This window comes from Sciurus vulgaris, assembly GCF_902686455.1.
Source record: "Sciurus vulgaris genome assembly, chromosome: 16".
NCBI classification, from domain to species: domain Eukaryota; kingdom Metazoa; phylum Chordata; class Mammalia; order Rodentia; family Sciuridae; genus Sciurus; species Sciurus vulgaris.
In genome coordinates this window covers 69,631,772-69,652,570 of record NC_136477.1, presented here as the reverse complement: position 1 = coordinate 69,652,570, position 20,799 = coordinate 69,631,772, and positions in this window count along the sequence as shown.

Below are 20,799 nucleotides of genomic sequence, written 5' to 3'. Positions count from 1 at the left end.
CAGAAGATAGCCTGTGATTTCTGGTGAATAATGTTAGGATTGGGGGCTGAATCAATGTTAACCTGTTTTGATAGCATTCAGGAGGATCACAGGGTTTTAAAAACAACTCAGCCAATATTGTTGGACCTCCAGTGTCAAGAGGAAGGAAGCTTTTTGTATACTCTTGTTAATATTGATGGACTTTTTCAAGAGAAACGGTGCAGGGATTAGTGTTGCATATCAAAGGATCAACTGGCTTAAATTGTAGGTCGTTGTAGGTCGTGGGGGAAGGTGCTGTGATGTTGGAAATGCCTATGCTTATGGTGCATGTGTCAGAAAAACTTGGAATCATAATTTCTATATTCCACTGTCTCTTGGGACCAACAGTAAAGAGACAGGTATTTCCAAGGGCATTGTTGTTCCTCAAAAAGGGAATGAGGGTTGGTATTCATGGTTGCATAGAGAATGAGTGGGCAATAACTATTTCCTGTATTTGTAGTGTATGATGAGGCTGAATACATGTTGTGGAGTTTGTGGGTTGACCAGGATCAATGGCGAGTTTCATAGGTTTTCTTCTTTAAACTTGTTTTCCAGCATCAATACCCTTCAGCTTTTCTTGCCTCCCAAATATCCTTACTCTCCTCTTTTGAATATTCATCTTGGAAGCTTTGAACTATTCCACTTTCAGCACGGTGTGTGTTCAAACCTTGTGTTATGCCCTGTGAAACTGTTCTCATCATGCTCATCATGCCATCACCAGGCTGTTAATTCATCCCCCAGCTTGTGGTCTTCTCCATCCTGGGGCTACTTAGAGGACTCCTGGAAATATCCCACAGGCCCATGCAACAGAGACCTATTTTTCTGGTCAGAAAGACCAACCATTATTTGAATACATTTTGGCAAGTCCTTTCTGCAACTTGTTTTGATATGATGTGTTGTGGAAATTTCCCAGCAGCTAAGTTTCTGGGTGCACACTTGTTGTAAGGCAGCATCCAAGGAGGAGGGTCTCCGCAGTTGGAGTTGGCACAGAATAACTCATGTCTGGATCGTCCTGTCCTCCTTCCAATCAGCTGAGTGAATGACTCCCTCTCTTCATGATCCACCAGAGGAGCCACTCACCTTCGCATGGAACATGGACATCCCATATTCCACCTGTCTCCTTTCAAGACTTAGTAGGATAGGAGATGAAACCCGGCAGATGGAATGTGATGTGTCCCAAATCAATGATCACCTAAACCATGGTGCTGCACTGCATGCTCTACTGAGCTGCTCACTCACCAGCCATCTCTCCATGTGGCTGCCATGCCACTAGGCTAGTTTCATGACTATGAAGAAAACCTGAGTTGTCCCAGTTCTTGTGGAGTGGGTTTGGAGTGCAAACGCACTGGTTCTGGTGCGGAGCTTGTTGTCCCACATGCTCTCAAGCACCCCTCGGTTCCAGCTTGTTCTACTGGAATTTGTTGAGGCTAATGCCTGCATCAGGAGCCAGATTAGCAGCCTGTCAGTAAGTATGGTGTGGCCAATGGAGCACAGCACCAGCTAATGGACCTGTGTGGAAGTGTGAGCTCTCAGACTTCAATGGGATCCCTTTTCCTGCCTGAATATGGGGGTATTTATTGCTCACTGGGCTCCATACCACTTACAGCCTTTTTCCTCATCGTCCGAGCAACAAGGATAGAATCATTTCTTCAAAAACGCAATGCCCTGGCATCCGCTCACTTCAACTCTCCTCTTACCCTCACAGCTCAGCCACCTCATGTCTTGAATGGGGGTTTGAATTGGTCAGGTGCTGAACCATCTCTGGTTGTCACGGGAAACATGACACTTCCATGTTATCACTCCCCTTCTCTATGATCTCAGGTGGAATCTGTTGTTCAGGCCCCATGTCACGGGAGCCACTCATCAAATTTCATGTTGCCCAAGGCTTTACAAACATTCTGGAAAGTGCAATCAAGTGCCTTCTCCTACTGGAGTTTCAAAATCCCACGACCTTCACAACCTAGGTGACCAATGTCTTCTCCTTCCCCTTTGATTAGAGGAGGTCTCCTATGTATGACTGTCTTCTCACAGGAGAATTGGTAACCAATTTTTACATTTCTCTGAGTGGAATTGATTGCAAGGAAATGAATGAAGAATCAAGGATACGACTTTAGCCACTAATCTCTCTGTAATAAATCTTGAGAGTAATAACTGAAAACATAACAAGGAGAAGATAGAAATTGGATGGGGAATGTTTTCTTTTTCCACTATTTTTTGATTCTATTGTCAGAAGTGGGTTGGCCTCTCGGGAAGGGAGTGAGTGTGATGGTGCCCCTTTTCTCAGACATTAGGAGCCAGTTCTGTGATGCAGACTCAATTTATTCAGGAAGTTCAATAGTTTATATATGGAGTGAGAACCAATCACTTTAATGAGATAGCCAGGACACTTCTCATTTTACATTTTTAGAATACTGTAGTACAGGGAAGAGCAGTCTTCTCCTGGGGACCAGGGAGGCCCAAGAGGCATTGGGTCATCACAGAGTGTTCTCATGTGACATGATGAGAGCCCAGTGTTCTGTGCTCAAGCCCAGTCCATACATAGGATCCATGCCTGGTATACCCCAGAATTCTCCTCACTTTCCCCCTTTTTTGCCATCATAACCTGAGTTAACCTGATCTGACTAGTCTCAAATTTTGAGGTTTTTACAAAGGCAGCAAATACATAGAAATGATATTACAATGCCAGCAAGGGAAAGGCCAATTAATGTAATATTTACAGGATCAAATATGGAAGTGATAATGTTGAAGAGCTAAGGCTTCACTGACTCAAGTAGCCTGCGCATTTAGCACTGCAGCATTAGCACCAGTTCGTACTAAGGCTATCGTGGCAGCAGTTGAAGCAGCTAAAGCAGCGATGATGATATCTGCAAGCAATGCAGTAAGTCCAAAATCTCTTTTAGCACATATTAACTGTACATTTTTAGTAAGAACTATTGGTTGAATAGTATGAGTATCATTTGATACAGCCCAAATGTAAGGAGATATTCTAGCTAACAATGCAGTTGAAAACTCAGGAGACCAACAAATGGTCAGGAAGCACTGTATAGAATTATCACAATATACAGACATATTGATGGTTTGATTAGAAACAATGAAATAAAATGGATGCTGAACACAGAGGGGTGCATTAAACATTTGTGAAGATGTTCCATTATAATGAATCCCATTGAGGAAAAGCATAGCTAATACATTTTCTGTGAGCTTGGGATGGGTTTTGAGGCATTTATTACCAATGGTCTGGCAAAGGATGAAAGATGCTGGGTAACTCTAAAGGGAGTGTGACATTGCACACACTCGCAGGGATGGATGTCTGTCAATGGCCTAGTTTTGTTTACATTTTTAGTGACATTGGCAGGAATCCATGGGCAGACAGGCAAACCGGGAAAAACATCTGTAGAAATATTCTTAGATATAGAAGTTAATTTAACCGGTCTAAGACCTGTGATGTTTCCTATAGTATGATCTAGGAGAGTATCAGGGCATAAGCAGATCACTTGATGACATAATAAGCATTCAGAAGTGGAGGAACAATTGAACAACTACATGAATAGCCAACTACCAGTAGTGTTAACAGTAGTATTAAATTGAGCTTGATGAGGAGGTGCTGAAGTGGCAGGAATGCCTATGGAAGTATTAGAAGTTAAAATAGAAGGCAGGACTTCTGTATCTAAGCCTAATGGCATTACCATGGATGAATTGGGGATCCCAATAATTGTTGCACCAGTGTGGTGAGAATTGGCAGTGATAGTAGCACACATTAGTAAAAACAAAGTGGATGGGGAAGTATCACCTTCAGGAGTCATTTTTTGAGCCTCGAGCTACCCTTTTTAATCCCCCCCCAAGTTACTGGAGGTGCATGGTGACCTCTTTTCTGCCTTCATTTTTCTTGTGTTTGATGATTGTCCTTGTCTGGCTGAGGAGCCTCTGTGTCCGCAAGGCAGAGTCTTTTCAGTTCTTGTGTCAGGGTTTGCAAATGTCTTTTCTTGTTGCCCTCCATGAGATGTAGCAGGCTTGACCAATCTGGCTGCTATCCAAATTGGCATAGATTCATCTTCTGGGAAAACACAAGCAAAACCTCACCCGTGAGTTAGTAAAGGGTGTGGTCCACAAAGGCAATTTGATAGGGGGTCCTTCCAATACACCAATGGCAGAGGAATGTTACTCAGGAAAGGAACTCCAATGCTTCATGGCTGATGAAATACCGTGGTCATCAAAGTTTAGGAAATTCAGAGTGAACAGAATGTGATTGAGTGTGTATTACGGGGGCATATGTGTTCCCTCTTTTCCCGTTTTTCTTTTTGTAGCAGAGTTTCTATAGTATGGTGTGTTCTTTCTACAATTATTTGTCCTTGTAGATTGTATGGGATTCCTGTAATTACCTTGATATTCTAAGTAGATGCCCAACTTTTGAATTTGTTTGAGGTATATGCAGGTCCATTTTCTGTTTTGATGGCCCAGTTTGTGGGCAGTTGTTTATATTTCTAGGTGGTCAGAGTGGAATGCTCCCCTCTGCAAGTTTACATACTTGACACTTTAACTGCTTCAAACCAAGAACTAGGACAAGGGATTCCTTCAAGAGGACCTCATTGTCCTGAATCCTCATGAGTCTCTTCTTGAAAATGGACCACAAATGTTTACGGACCTCAATTATTGTAAAGAAGAGTATACAAGCTAATCACCAGGAGGTAGAAGAGCTGAGAAATTGTTCCCATAATAGAGCCTAACGAAGGCTGGAAAGGACAAGGCCTTTGTGTGGGAACCTTGACACTGTCCAAGTTATCAAGAATGTAAATACAACATGTAACCTTTAATGTTATTGATGTCCCCAGAAAATATAGCTAAGCTACATGATGTCATCTGATTTTTGTGAAATATCCTGTTATTGGTATAATCTGTGTTTAGTAGAGAATACTATATTTCTGTTATTTAGGGCTAGATAATCATACTAGCAAACATAGATTAAGCCTACCTGTGTAGCTTAGAAAGGTCTGTAGGCCTTAAATTGACTAAAAATTTCTGAGTCTGGCCATTTTTCTTGATAATTATTAGGCACTTTTGTCTAAGAATCTCTTTTGTAGCTTCCAGTTTTTGCTTATTCTAGCATGCTAACACAAGTGTATTATTTAAATTGCATTTAACTATTGCTTCTTTTAGACTCTATAACATAGTACAATACTCTAACAGTTGTTGTTTAACCATAATTGTATAATTTTCAAGAGTAATTGTTCTAAAGAAGAAAACAGACAAGATGTTAAGAGTAAATTAGTGATTCTAAGAAATCCTTGTCATTTTAACATATAGATTGAACTTTGGTTTATATCAGTACATTAGTATTTGACCTTAGGAAAAATCTTAAGTAGTTTTAACTGATTTTTTCACATACATATAACCAACTTAGTTACACACAAACTTGTTGAAATTTGCCATTTACTTACACATAGGTTGTTTTAGCACTTGCTTAGACCCTCATATTTATCACATAAGCATTTTCTTACCCGGAAACACTTTGTTGCTTATAGTACTCTAATGGAAACATAGTTAAAAATTTGGAACACTTTGTATATAGAATTGTAATTGTAAGTACTTAACTCTCAGTTACATTGTGTTTAGTGATAACACAAAGTAATCTTTAAACTCTTTTTATCCACCAATCTTGAAAACACCAATAACATTTAAGTATGTTACCCCCTGGAAATTAAGGAGTTAAGAGTACTCAATGTTATTTAATAATTAGAATTTTAAATTTGCAAATTAATCAGATGTTTCTAACAAACATATTTGAGTAATCTTATATATGTTAAGTCTAATTTACTTATTTTACTGTAAAACCAAGATATCAGACAAGAGTATTGAACAGTATTTGCTGGCTCTTTCCTGTTGAAGAAAAGTCCTAGAATCAATTAATATTAGACATTTATAAACATTAACATTTTATTAGTTTGACCACCTAGAGACTTGAGAGTTAATTTCAAAGACATTTTGCTTTTATTAGTTTACCCAATTTAAATTGAACCATTTTAAATCATGTGAATTTAAAATATGTGGATCCATTTTTAAAATTTTAATTTTATGTGCACTTATTGTTCATGTCAATTTTATCAGATACATACATAAACAATACATTAGACACAAACATATACACATAACACAAAAGCAAAGGGCTTGTAACGTTTATCTCCATTGCAATGTAAGAGATGTTCAAAAATAACTCTAGAGTTGAATAAAAATAGAACTGATCAAAAAATCATTAACCCAGGTATGTAGGATCAGAATCGTGAGTGCAAAAAATATTGCATTTAAGAAAAACAAAACAAAACAAGAATCCTAGAAGAAAAAATGGTAATAACCATTAATTATAACATAAAAGACTTAGGAAGATGAAGGCAGAGAGAAGGGGTAAGATGAATTGGTGAGATGAAGTGGTGGGAGAGAGAAAGTGGTTTATTTCCTCCTTTGCTAGGGATTTGTTTTAAAGCTCACAGAGCTTATAAGTGCACTTGATCTAAATACTGAGGTGGGCCCTGCGCCTGAACAGCTGGTGAAGCATAGATTCCTTCTCCCTTTAAACAGTCAGCATTTAACTGTACTCCTGCTCTATTATTCCTTTCAGCCTGTTGCTCACATTGATCATGGAACCCTGCTCTCCATAGAAGGTACTCACCAGAGCTTAATATCATATGACACAAACTTTCCAATTCTTGGGAATGTTAAGGTCTAGATTAAAATTCTCTATTAACTGAGTAGCATAAGGGAAATGATGACCATCCTCTTGAACTGCTTTCCTAATAGTAGTGTCTTTTGTTTATGAGGATACAAATTCAAAGGTCGTTGGGCTGTTCTATTGACATTTACTGGAAAAGCTTGTAAAGGAGTCCCCCAATTACGATCCCAAGTTTGACATAAATCATGAAAATGTGGTCACCAGCTACTATTTGAATATGCTGGAGGAGCAGAAACAGATTCTTCAGTTACCCACAGTGGTTCCTTACTGTCATTTGATGGTGAAGCAACACTCTGGCCACAAGATGGCAATACAGGATAAAGCTGACTAGGCCATGGCTGTGGATGATTCTCATCCTCCTTATCTCTAAATTCCTGTGGTTTTTCTAGCTCTTGTTTTTCCCTGTTTTCTACTGTTGCCTGGTGACTGGCATTTATAGTTTTGTCTTCCATTTCATTGTTCACACACTCTACCAGAGCAGCCAGAATATCTTATAAGTCTAAGTGCTTTTCCTCAGGGATCCCCCTAAGGCATGCTAAAAAAGCCATAATAATTGGATAAAAAGTGAGAGGATAAGTTTTACCCTCTTGTATTTCTTCTATATGGGCTAAATGTATAACCCTCTCCCATGACTCAGGATCCCATATTTTATCTAATGCCACCCATAGGGCACAATTTATAACATTGTCTCATTGTCTCCTTTTCCAAGGCTTTTACTTGCCTACTCCTTAGCAGCACTTGAAGCTCGCACTTGGGAACTAACCGAAGGCGGTAGATTTCCCATAAGGAGATCACTCACCCAGTAGCTCTGCGAGTATCGTGTTCCTCTGAGGCCCCACATTGGGCACCAAAATGTTGTCAGATGTGGGTTGACCTCTCAGGAAGGGAGTGAGTGTGATGGTGCCCTTTTGCTCAGACACCAGGAGCCAGGTTCTGTGACGCAGACTCAATTTATTCAGGAAGTGCAATTGTTTATATATATAATGAGAACAAATCACTTTAATGAAATAGCCAGGACACTGCTCATTTTACATGTTTACAATACTGTACTACAGGGAAGAGCAGATTTCTACTGGGGACCAGGGAGGCCCAAAAGGCATTGGGTCATCACAGAGTGTTCTCATGTGACAAGATGAGAGCCCAGTGTTCTGTGCTCAAGCCCAGTCCATACCTAGGATCCATGTCTGGAACACAACAGGATTCTCCTCAGATTCTGGAACCCGAGACCATATGAGACATCAGCACATGTCTTTGCCTGATTATATCTCCCAACAGTGACTGCCTGAATTGCTAAAGCACATTCTACTGAATGAAACTGGCTTAGAAATAGAGGCACAAATTCTTCTGCCTCAACCATTCCAGATATGAGGGGAAAGGTCTAGCAATTGAACTGTCTTGTGCATTAGGCACAGCTCTGTGCACTTTAGAATTTTTCGATGAAATGATCAAAAAGAAAAATAAGAAAAATAAATACTTTTTGGAAACTGTCAGTTGATTTTGAGTGTAATGGCTAGGAATTCATGTGTGAATGATTCCCAATATCTCCATTCATAGTCATCAATTGAGCATATTTTCAATTCCACACAATCCTGCCTCTGCCCCTGTACCTGGCATTTTTGGATCCCTGATATATTTTCCTACTCAAGGATCAATGAGGTACTTCCATTGTCATGCTTAATGAAAAAGGGAAAAACAGTTTCCTCAGGACACAGGGCTAGGCTTGGGTATTGACATTCAAAAAAGTTCCTTGCTGGATAGTTGTGAATAGGAGAATTAAGAATTCCTTAGACATTGTTTGGCTTGGTCATGATTGCTTCTCTGCATACAATTTCACAAATTAAGACTGTAGGTGATCAAGTGTAGTAACTGAGAGAAGCCCTTCCAGTGCAGGCTATATAGCCTATCTCCTAGAGTGCCTGCCTCACATGCTCCAGGCCTGGGTTCCAGTCTCCAGCACTGTGGGATTGCAGAAATAACAAACACATGAAACCAATTCTGAGCCGCCCAACCTTCCATCATCTCTCTTTTTCATTTCTTTTCTCCCCTGGTCACAAAAGGAATCCATACTTTAAAACAACACAAATTTCACATGCAACCCAATTCCACCAACACATTTCAGCAGACTACTGTGCCACAAGAGTGCACTGCTGTAGAGTCACCTGCATTCCTTCGGAGTACTTGTTCTATGAACTCACTCTACTCTCCTTATGACAGAGATCATGGGTCTCTCAGGAGTATGCTTATGAAGATAATTCTTCAGCACCTTCTTCAGCTGCACATTGTGCACCAGGTTTCAGTGGCAGGAAATTCAAAATGAAACCGCACTTGTACCTGGCACTCTCCAGGCTTCTTGGACAAACTGCCATACTCTCTGCCAATGAAGGGGACTTCCACAGGGGTGCACTTTCCACATGTACCGCAATGTCTACTGGAAAACCAACAGGTGAAAACAAAAAACAACTGCTCTTGTCCCTGAAACTTCTCTCACACTTTAGCTTTGCAGAGGATAGCCTGTGGTTTTTGGTGAATAAAGTTAAGATTGGGGGCTGAATCAATGTTAGCCTGTATTGATAACATTCAGGAGGATCACGGGGCATTTACAATCTACTCTCCCAATATCATTGGAGCTCCAGTGTCAAGAGGATTAGAGCATTTTGTAGACTCTTGTTAATATTGATGGACGTTTTCAAGAGAAACTGTGCAGGGATTAGTGTTGCATATCAAATGATCAACTGGCTTAAATTGTAGGTCATGGGGGAAGGTGCTGTGAAGTTGGGAATGCCTATGCTCATGGTTCATGTGTCAGAAAAATTAGGAATCATATTTCATATATTCAGTTGTCCCTTGGGAGCAACAGTAAAGAGACAGTAATGTGCAATGGCATTGTTGATCTCAAAATGGGAAAGGGTTTTTATTCATGGTTGCATATAGAATGAGTGGGCAATAACTACTTCCTGTATTTGTAGTGTATGATGAGGCTGAATACATGTCGTGGAGTTTGTGGGTTGTCCATGATCAATGGCGACTTTCATAGGTTCTCTTCTCCGAACTTGATTTTCAGCATCAACACCCTTCAGCTTTTCTGGCCCCCCAAACATCCTTACCCTACTCTTTTTAATATTCATCTTGGAATCTTTGAATCATTCCACTTTCAGCATGGTCTATGTTCAAATCTGTTGTTATGCCCTGTGAAACTGTGGTCATCATGCCATCACCAGGCTGTTAATTCATCCCCTTGGTTTTGGTATGCTCTATCCTGGGGATGGTTAGAGAACTTCTGGCTATATCCCAGTGGCCCTTGTGACAGAGGTATTGTTCCTGTAAGGAAGACAAACCATTTTGTGAATATAGATTGGTAAGTCATTTCTGCATCCTGTGTTGATGTGATGTAACACTGGAAAAAATCCCAGCAGGTACGTTTCTGGGTGCAGCCGAGTTATAAGGCAATAGCCAAGAAGGTGTGCACTGGCAGTTGGTGTGGACACAGAACAACTCTCCTTGCATGTCAGGTTTGACCTGTCCTCTTTCCAACATGCTGAGTGAATGACTTCCTCCTATCATTGGGCCACCAGAGAAGCCACTCACCTCCACATGGAACATGGACAACACATATTCCATCTGTCTCCTTTCCAGACTTTGTAGGATAGGAGGAGAAATCCAACAGATGGAATGTGATGTGTCCCAAATTAATGATCACCTAAAACATGGCACTGCACTGCATGCTCTACTGAGCTGAGCACTCACCACCCATCTCTCCATGAGGCAGGTAGGCCCCTAGGCTACTTTCATGAATCTGAAGAAAACCCAGTTGTCCCAGTCCTGGAGGTTTGGGGTCAGAAAGCAAACCCACTGGTGGCGGTGCTAAGATTGTTGACCTTTGAAGCACCCCTCGTTCCCAGCTTGTTCCACTTGAGTTTGTGGGGACTAATAGGTAGCATCAAGAGCCAGATGAACTGCCAGTCAGCATGAATGGCATGGCCAAAGAGCACAGCGCCTCCTAGCAAACATGGGTGAAATTGCAAGATTTCAGACTTCGATTGGATCCCTTGACCTGCCTGGATATTGTTGGATTTATCACACACGGGACTTCAGACCGCTTACAGCCTGTTTCCTCATCACCTGAGGAACAGGAATAAAATTATTACTTCAAAAAGGCAATACACTGGCAACCGCTCCCTTTGTCTATCTCTTACCTTCCCTGCTTAGCTTCCTGTACTGAAGATGGGTTTGAAGGGGCAGGAGCAGAAAGGAAAAAAATAAGAAAAAGATTACCCTCGAGGAATTTGTCAGAAATTTTTGAATGTAATGGCTAGTGATTCGTGTGTGAATGATCCTCAATATCTTCATCGTAGTCACCAATTGAGCATATTCTCAATCCCACATAGATGTGACTCTCCCCTGCTCCTGGTATCCTTGGATCCCAGATATATTTTTCTGCTCATGGATCAGTAAGCTACTTCCATTTTCATCCTTAAGTGAAGAGGGGAAAAATTTTCCCTCAGGATACAGCATGAGACTTAGGTATTGACAAGCAGAAAAGGTCCTTGTTGAATTGTTTTGAACAGGAGAATTAAGAATTCCATAGACATTGTTTGGCTTGGTCCTGATTGTTTCTCTGCAAACAATTTCACAAAGTAAGACAATAGCTGTTCAAGTATTGTAATTCAGAGGAGGCATCCATGTGCTGGCTCTATAGTGCCTTAAATAGAGTGCTTGACTCACATTCTTGAGGCCCTGGTATGAGTCCCTAGCACTCTGGGATTGTGGAAATAGCAAACAAATGAAACCATTTCTGAGACTCCCAGTCTTCCATCCTCTCTCCTTTTAATTTTCTTTTCTCCTCTTGACACAAATGGAATCAACACTCCAAAACAGCACCACTTTCATATGCAACCCAATTCCACCAACACCTTTCAGCTGGCTTCTGGGCTCCAAGAGAGCAGTATTGCCCAGTCACCTGCATTTCTTCAGAGTATTCATTCCATGACCTCACTCTGCTCTCCTTAGGACAGTGATCAAGGGTCTCACATGAGTATGCTTATGAGGATAATTCTTCAGCACCTTCTGCAGCTGCACATTGTGCACCAGGTTTCAGTGGCAGGAAATTCAAAATGACAACCACACTTGTACCTGTCACTCTCCAGCCTTCTTGAACACACTACTATACTTTCTGTCAATGAAAGTGAATTCCACACCTGAGCACTTTTCTCGTGAACCTCAGTGTCAACTGGATAACCAAGAGTTGTACACAAAAGACAGCCTGTCTTGTTCTGGAATTTCTCTCTTTCTTTTGTTTTGCAGAGACTTTCATATGATTTTTTGGTGAATAATGTTAGGATTTGGGGTGGAATCGATGTTAGCCTCTATTGAGAGCATTCAGGAAGATCACAGGGGATTTTGAAACTCCTCACCCAATATCATAAGAGCTCCACTGTCAGGAGAAATAGAGCTATTTATAGACTCTTGTTAATATTGGTGGACGTCCTCAAGAGAAGCAGTGTAGAATTTTGTGAAGCATAACAACAACACGGGTTGTGAATTGTTCTTTTGTTTACCACGGATCTAGCAATTAATGCATTGTGCCTTGGAGGGTAATGAATGACAAAAGAGCCCGTACTTTCATGAACTCACACTGGAAGAAGGAAATCAGAGACATTAGGCATATGGCATGTTGGCGGTGGATAGAAACAATTGAAGAAGGAAAACGGATTTGAAAATTTGAAATGCTTGAGGTACCCTTTTCCTTCTCAGTCATTCTATTATATGTTGGTTATTATGGAACCACTTCTGTTTTGATATGCAGGTTTTGCCGATGTAGGTTATTTATACTTGAATATTTGTAGACCTTTTGGTGATTAAATTTCTGAGATTTTGGAGCACTCTTCATTTGGAGAGCCAGGGATTAGTGTTGCATATCCCAGGATCAAGTGTCTTAAATTGTAGTTCGTGGGGGAAGATGCTGTGAAGTTGGGAAAGCCTTTGCTCATGGTTCTTGTGCCAGAAAAAAAAAGGAATCAACATACATATATTTGGCTGTTCCTTGGGAGCAACAGAAAAGAGACAGGAATTTGCCAGGGCATTGTTGTGCTTAGAAGGGGATTGAGGTTTGGTATTCATGGTTGCATAAAAAATGAATGGGAAATAAGTACTTCCTGTCTTTGTAGTGTATGTTGAAGCTGAATATATGTCATGGAGTTTGTGAGCTGACCATGAATGATGGCGAGTATCATAGTGTCTTTTCTCCGAAGTTGTTTACCATCACCACACCCTTCAGCTGTCCTTGTATCCCATATATCCTTTCTCCCCCTTTGAATATTCAGCTTGGAAGTTTTGAACCACTCCACTTTCAGCACAGTCTATGTTCAAAACTGGTGTTATGCCCTGTGGATCTGTGCTCACAAAGCCATTACCAGGCTATTAGTCCATCCCCCAGCTTGTGTTGTGTACCCTTCTGGGGCTGGATAGAGGACTCCTGGCAATATCCCACAGGCTCTTGAGACAGAGGGGTATTTGTCTGGTCAGGAAGACAAGCCATTGTGTGAATACATATTGGCAAGGCATTTCTTCATTTTCTGGAATTTTGATGTGCCCCTGGAAAAGTCCCAGCAGGTAAGTTTCTGGGTGCAGTCTAGTTTTAAGGCAACAGCAAAGGAGAAGGTGCCTGACAGTTGGAGTTAGCACAGAACAACTCTCCTTGCATGTCAGGTTCAAAATGTCTTCGTTCCAACATGCTGAGTGAGTGACTTCCTCCTCTCTTCATGAGCCATCAGAGGAACCACTCACCTTCACATGGAACATGGACAACCCATGTTCCAGCTGTCTCCTTTCCAGAAATCATAGGATAGGTTTAGAAATCCTACAGATGGAATGTCGTGTGTACTAAATTAATGATCACCTACACCATGGCGCTGCAGTGCATGCTATACTGAGCTGAGCACTCACCACCCAACTCTCCACGAGGCTGGTAGGCCCCTAGGCTCATTTCTTCAGTCTGAAGAAAACTTGAGTTTTCCCAGTCCTGGTGGAGTGGGGTTGAAGGGCAAATCCACTGATTCCAGTGCTAAGATTGTTGACCCACATCCTGTCAAGCACCCCTCAGTTCCAGCTTGTTCCACTGGACTTTTTGAGGGCTAATATCCTTCATCAGGAGCCAGATGAGCTGCCTGTCAGCATGAACACTGCTGCCAATGGAGCACAGCGCCACCTGGCAGACCCAGGTGGAAGTGCAAGCTTTCAGACTTCAATGGGATCCCTTGTCCTGCCTGGAAATGGGGGGATTTATCACTCACGGGGTTCCATACTACTTACAGTCTGGTTTCTCGTCACCTGGACAACAAGAATAGAATAATTTCTCACAAAACCTAATACCCTGTCACCCGCTCCCTTCATCTATCTTCTTACACTCCCTGCTGTTCCTCCGCCTGTCTTGAATGTGGGTTTGATGCAGCAGGAACAGTCTCTGGTTGCCATGGGAACAGTGATGCCACCGTGTTCTCAGGCCGCTCCTCTGTGACATCAGGTGAAGTCTGGGATGCAGGCGCTATGTCGAGGGAGCTACTCATCAAAGTTCATGTTGCCCAAGGCTTTACAAACACTCTGGGGAGTTCAACAAATTGCCTTCTCCTAATGGAGCCTCGAAACCCTGCGACCTTCTCAACCTTGCTTATCAATGTCTGCTCCTTTCCCTTTGATTAGAGGACTTCTCCCATGTATGGCTCTCATGTCACAGGAGAACAGGTAACCAATTGTTACGTTTTTCTGAGTGGAATTGATTGCAATGGAATGAATGCAGGATCAAGGATAAGACTTTAGCCACTTATCTCTCTGTAATAAATCTTGAGAGTAATAACTGAAAACATAATGAGGAGAAGATTGAAATTGAATGAGGAATGTTTTCTTATGGCCACCACATTTTGGTTCTGGAACCCCAGAACCCATGAGCCATCACCACATGCATTTGCCTGTTCATAACTCCCAACAGAATCTGGCTAAATTGCTAAAGCACTCCCTACTTAGGGAAAAAGTGTTAGCACAGGAGGCACATCTTCCACTGCCTCACCCATTCCTGTGACGATGTGCAAGATGCAGCACCTGAACTGGCTTGTGCATTATGCACAGCTCTCTGCTGTTTAGAATTTTTCAAAGAAAATTTTCAAAAGGAAAAATAAGAAAACAAATACCCTCAAGGAATTTGTCAGTATATTTTTAATGTAATGGCTAGGGATTCATGTGTGAATGATCCCCAATATCTCCATCGTAGTCACCAATTGAGCATATTCTCAATCCTTCATAGATGTGCCTCTGCCCCTGCTCCTGGCATCCTTGGATCCCAGATATATTTTTATGTTCACTGATCAAACAGCTACTTCCATTTTCATCCTTAATTAAGAGGGGGAAAAACTTTCCCTCATGATACAGCATGAGACTTGGGTATTGACATGCAAAAGTTCCTTGCTGAGTTGTTGTGAACAGGAGAATTAAGAATTCCTTAGACATTGTTTGTCATGGTCATGATTGCTTCTCTACATACAATTTCACAAAGTAAGACAGTAGCTGATCACGGTTTGTAATTCACAGGAGCTGTCCCTGTGCTGGCGATATAACGCATCACTTAGAGTGCCTGACTCGCATGCTCCAGGCCTGGGTTTGAGTCCCCAGCACTGTGGGATTGCAGAAATAGCAAATAAACGAGACAACCTTCCATCTTCTCTCCTTTTAATTTTCTTTTCTCCTCTCGACACAAAAGGAATCAAGAAAACATCACCACTTTCACATGCAACCCAATTCCACCAACACCTTTCAGCTGGCTTCTGGGCTCCAAGAGAGCAGTATTGCCCAGTCACCTGCATTTCTTCAGAGTATTCATTCCATGACCTCACTCTGCTCTCCTTAGGACAGTGATCAAGGGTCTCACATGAGTATGCTTATGAGGATAATTCTTCAGCACCTTCTGCAGCTGCACATTGTGCACCAGGTTTCAGTGGCAGGAAATTCAAAATGACAACCACACTTGTACCTGACAATCTACAGCCTTCTGGACACACTGCCATACTGCCTGTCAATGAAAGTGACTTCCACATCTGAGCACTTTTCACATGAACCTCAATGTCAACTGGATATCCAAGAGATAAACACAAAATAAAGCTGCCCTTGTCCCTGAAATTTGTCTTACACTTTTGCTTTGCAGAGGCTTACATATGATTTCTTGGTGAATCATGTTAGGGTTTGGGGCAGAATCAATGTTATTCTCTATTGACAGCATTCAGGAGGATCACAGGGGATTTACAACCTCCTCATCCAATATCATAGGAACTCCAATGTCAAGAGAAATGGATCCCTTTTATATACTCTAGTGAACATTTTTGGATGCCCTCAAAAGATGCAGTGTAGAATTTTGTGAAGCATAACAACAACTCGGGTTATGAGTTGCTCTCATGCTTACCACGTATCTGTCAATTAATGCATTGTGCTTCGGCGGGCAAGGCATGACACAAGAGTCCATCTTTACAAGAACTCTCACTGGATGAAGGAAATCAGAGACATTAGGCATAAGCCATGTTGGTGGTGGATAAAATCATGTCAAGAAGGAAAACGGATTTGACAAGTTGCAAATGCTTGAGGTACCCTTTTCTTTCTCAGTCATTCTACTATATGTTGGTTATTATGGAAGCACTTCTGTTTTGATATTCAGGTTTTGGCAATGTAGGTGCTGGGGGCTATGCCATATGGACTACACCAAGATGGCATCTGGCAGCCAGCCAGAAGTTGTTTTGATCACATGGGCGGTGAGGAGGTTTATTAACATAAGCACACCCAGGTAATTTGTCATTGGCTGTGTTCAGTTAAGTCCATGCATGCAATGCATGTGCATGTGTTCTCAAGTGCTCCTAGTCATGCCTGCTCAGACATCTAGCTCCTCACCTAATCTTCACATAATTGGCATCAACCCTACCCTTCACCTCCTGGAGGGGATATAAGCTGGCTCTCCTCACGCACTAGTGTTGTTCCCGGATTACCTGAATCAACTATAAACTGTTCTGTATTCAAGAGCCTCGCTACTCATTTGTCTCCCATGCCAAATTGACTCTGCTGGATGTTGTCAAATAGTGGCCCATGTGGGGCACTCTGATGGGGAACTCATATGGGGACTACAGAGAACTCTGCATACGGGGGACTCTGCCTATGGGGAACTTTGCATTCATCTCCCCTCTTGAGAAATCAAATGGTGAGTAGTGAGGTAAGCTGCAGCCACTGTCTCTAAGGCAGTTAGATGCTCAAGATAGCTGGCCAGGTAGTGAAGTGCAAAAGTGCATGTGTTTTGCATTGCTTTTGTGTTTGTCAAATTCAAGGGTCTTGCTACCTGTTTGTCTATTCCAACGGTAAGTAGCAAGGTAAGCTGAGGCCCTGTCTCTCTCTGAGGCAGTTAGGTACTCAGGTAAGTTGAGGCCCTGTCTCTCTAAGGCAGTTAGGCACTCAGGATAGCTGGCCAGGTGATGAAATACAAAAAGGATGAGAAAGGAGCTCTGGAGTGTGTGCATTTAGTGTTGTTTGTGTGTTTGTACTACTGTTTGTGTGATATTTGTTTGTACTGTATCAAACTTATTTAGTAGTAAAAGATGGGTTTGGAAGTATCAAGAGGTCAGTTTGAAAAGATAATTCAAAAAGGAGGCATAAAAATATATTACAAGAAGGAGAATATGTGCTAGAAGAGATTGAGGAGGAAGTTAGCTGGAGTAGCCAAGAACAGGAAAGAGGTTCTGAGGAGAAAGGAGATACTGGGGAGGAACTAGAAAGTAGGTGAGTTAACACTGCAGAGTTGCTAAAGGGCAGGAAATACCATGAGATAATTACCCCTTCAGCTCCCCCTTATGATAAATGGTTGGAGGATCTGACATTTTGTGGGCACTCTTGTCAGCCATGTTGTGGTGGAGTCTCAAGTAATACCGGGGCTTGCTGGGACCCTGTGGAAGGCCCATTAAAACTGTCTTCCCCAGTCTTGGCAGATGGTCAGGGACAACGATTTCATCAGGTCCTAGAATTTAAAACAGTAAAAAATCTTAAAGAGGTAGTTGCTACTTATGGGCTCCAAGCTCCATTTACCGTGAGTATGGTAGAATCCATCGAAACACTTAACCTGACTCCTAGTGATTGGGCAAGTATGTATCGAGCAGTTTTGCATGGTAGACAATATTTAATGTGGAAAGTAACCAATCAAGAGCTCTGTGCAGAGATGGCTCATGGAAACGCAGCCGCAGGTTTCCATCAACAAAACCTAGATATGTTGCTGGGACAAGGACCATACGCTGAAAAACAGCAACAAATTACATATGATCCAGCGGTCTATCTTCAGATAGCTACTGCCACTGTTAGAGTGTGGAAAACATTACAAGGTCATGGGGATTTGCAAGGGCAATTATCCAAAGTTATACAGGGCTCAAAAGAATCATATCAGAACAAGCAATGGCTTTAATAAAACAGTTAGCATATGAACAAGCTAATAAATGGTGTAGGGAAGCAATTAGGCCATGGAAAAATAAGGATCTCAATACCTATTTAAAAATATGCAGAGATATTAATGAGTCAGCTATACATGGTCAAGTACCAGCATTTGCTGTCACTCAAGGAGTAGCTCAAGCTATGGGGGCCAAACCAAAAGCTGTTTTACATGTGGACAGCCAGGAAATTTTAAAAGGGACTGTCCAAACCCAAGTCATAGTACATACTAAAAGTGCCCAGAATAACTGCCTCTTTAAGATTTTTTACTGTTTTAAATTAACTGCCTCTTTAAGATTTTTTACTGTTTTAAATTCTAGGGCCTGATGAAATTGCTGTCCCTGACCATCTGCCAAGACTGGGGAGGACAGTTTTAATGGGCCTCAAACCCATTATCCATTAATTCCCTCATTAGATATACTACAGGGAGCACAGGATTGAACCTCTGTGCCGCCACCAGAGTAGTACTAACTCCAGAAATGGGGGTTCAATTAATACCTACAAGTATCTATGGACCTCTTAAATCAGGAACAGTAGGTTTACTATTAGGGCACAATTATGCTGCCCTAAGAGGTCTCCATATAACACCAGGAGTAATTGATCCAGATTATGAGGGAGAGATAAAAATAATGGTCAGTTCCCCAAAAGGTATTTCTGTTATAAATCAGGGGGATAAAATAGCCCAAATACTGGTGATACCCAGTGAACATGACAAATATTTAGCAAAAAAGAATAAAAGAAATAAATTGGGGTTTGGATCCACAGGGGAACCTATGACCATGCTTGACTTAGATCTAAACACTCACCCTATGTATACTGTAAGAATAAATGACAAGGAATTTAATGGGTTGTTAGACACTGAAGCTGGTCTTAGTATCATAACATTGACCCAATGGCCAAAAGATTGGCCTCTTCAAAAGGCTGACCAGACATTGCGAGGTTTGGGGGTGGCCTCAAACCCACCCGGAGTGCACAGTTATTGAAATGGACAGATACAGAAGGAAATTATGGTACTTTCCAACCCTATGTCTTAAGAGATTTACCCATTAATTTAGGGAGAGACATATTAAGACAACTACAGATCAAGTTGACTAATGAACATATGCATATTGACCCTATAGTTTGTAATATCATGGTGAACCAGGGATTCACACCTGGAAAAGAACTGGGAGCATACTCACAGGGAATAACTGAACCCATCCAAGTAATGGGAAGAAGTAATAAAGAGGGACTGGGTTTTCAGAGGGGTCACTGAGCCAAAAAAATTACATGGAAATCACAAAAGGCTGTTTGGATACCTCAGTGGCCCCTCAATGCTCAAAAGTTACAAGCAGCCAGAGAGTTAGTAAGACAACTGGCCTTAGGCCATCTACGTCCTTCTATGTCTCCTTTCAATACACCTATCTTTATAATTAAAAAGAAATCAGGAAAGTGGCAACTCCTACAAGAATTTAGAGCAAGTAATAATCAAATGGTAATAATGGGAAGAGCTCAATCTGGCCTCCCTCAATTGTCTGCTATTCCGAAGAATTGGACAATTATAGTTTTGGACATAAAAGATGGCATCTTTTCTATACCACTTCATAAGGAAGATACCTGTAGATATGCTTTTACTGTACCAGCTACTAACCATGAAAAACCTGATCAAAGATATGAATGGACAGTATTGCCACAAGGCATGGCCAACAGCCCCACTCTGTGTCAGGTCTATGTAGACAAAGCTTTACAGCCCATTAGAAAATCTGATAAAGACCTAAAGATCTATCATTATATGAATGATGTCTTATTAGCTCATCCTGATCAAGACAAACTTTGCAGACTATATGATGGACTGGTCAAAAATCTTCTTCGATTTGGATTAGAGATAGCAGAGGATAAATTACAGAGTTCTTGCCCCATTACCTACCTTGGTGCCATTATTGACAAAACCTTAATACGACCTCAAAAGGTTACCTTTAGGATGGATAGATTAAAAACATTGAATGATTTCCAGAAACTTTTGGGAGATATAAACTGGATAAGACCATATTTAGATACATGCATGTGTCCATAGATACTTATTCAGGATTTATTATGGCCTCCTTACAGTCAGGTGAAAAAACGAAAGATATTATAAATCACTGCCTATATACCTTTTCTATTCTGGGTGTTCCAAAAATAATAAAAACAGACAATGGTCCAGGCTATACATCCTTAACCTTTAGACAGTTTTGTTCTACATTTAGTATATATCATGTCACAGGTATTCCTTATAACCCCCAGGGACAAGGAATTACAGAAAGAGATCATCTAACTATTAAGACCTTATTAATAAAACAAAAAGGGGGAATAGGGGAGTCATATCCACCTAAGAACAGATTATTCATAGCCCTTTTTACCTTAAATTTTTTGAATTTGGAAAAATCAGGAAAATCAACAGCAGATCGACATGCTGCAGTTGACATTGACATAAAGCCACAAGCTTTATGGAAAGATGTTGTAACAGGAGAATGGAAAGGACCTTCCCCGGTCTCTATTTGGGGAAGAGGGCATGTGTGTGTATTTCCACAGGAAGATAAAACGCCAAT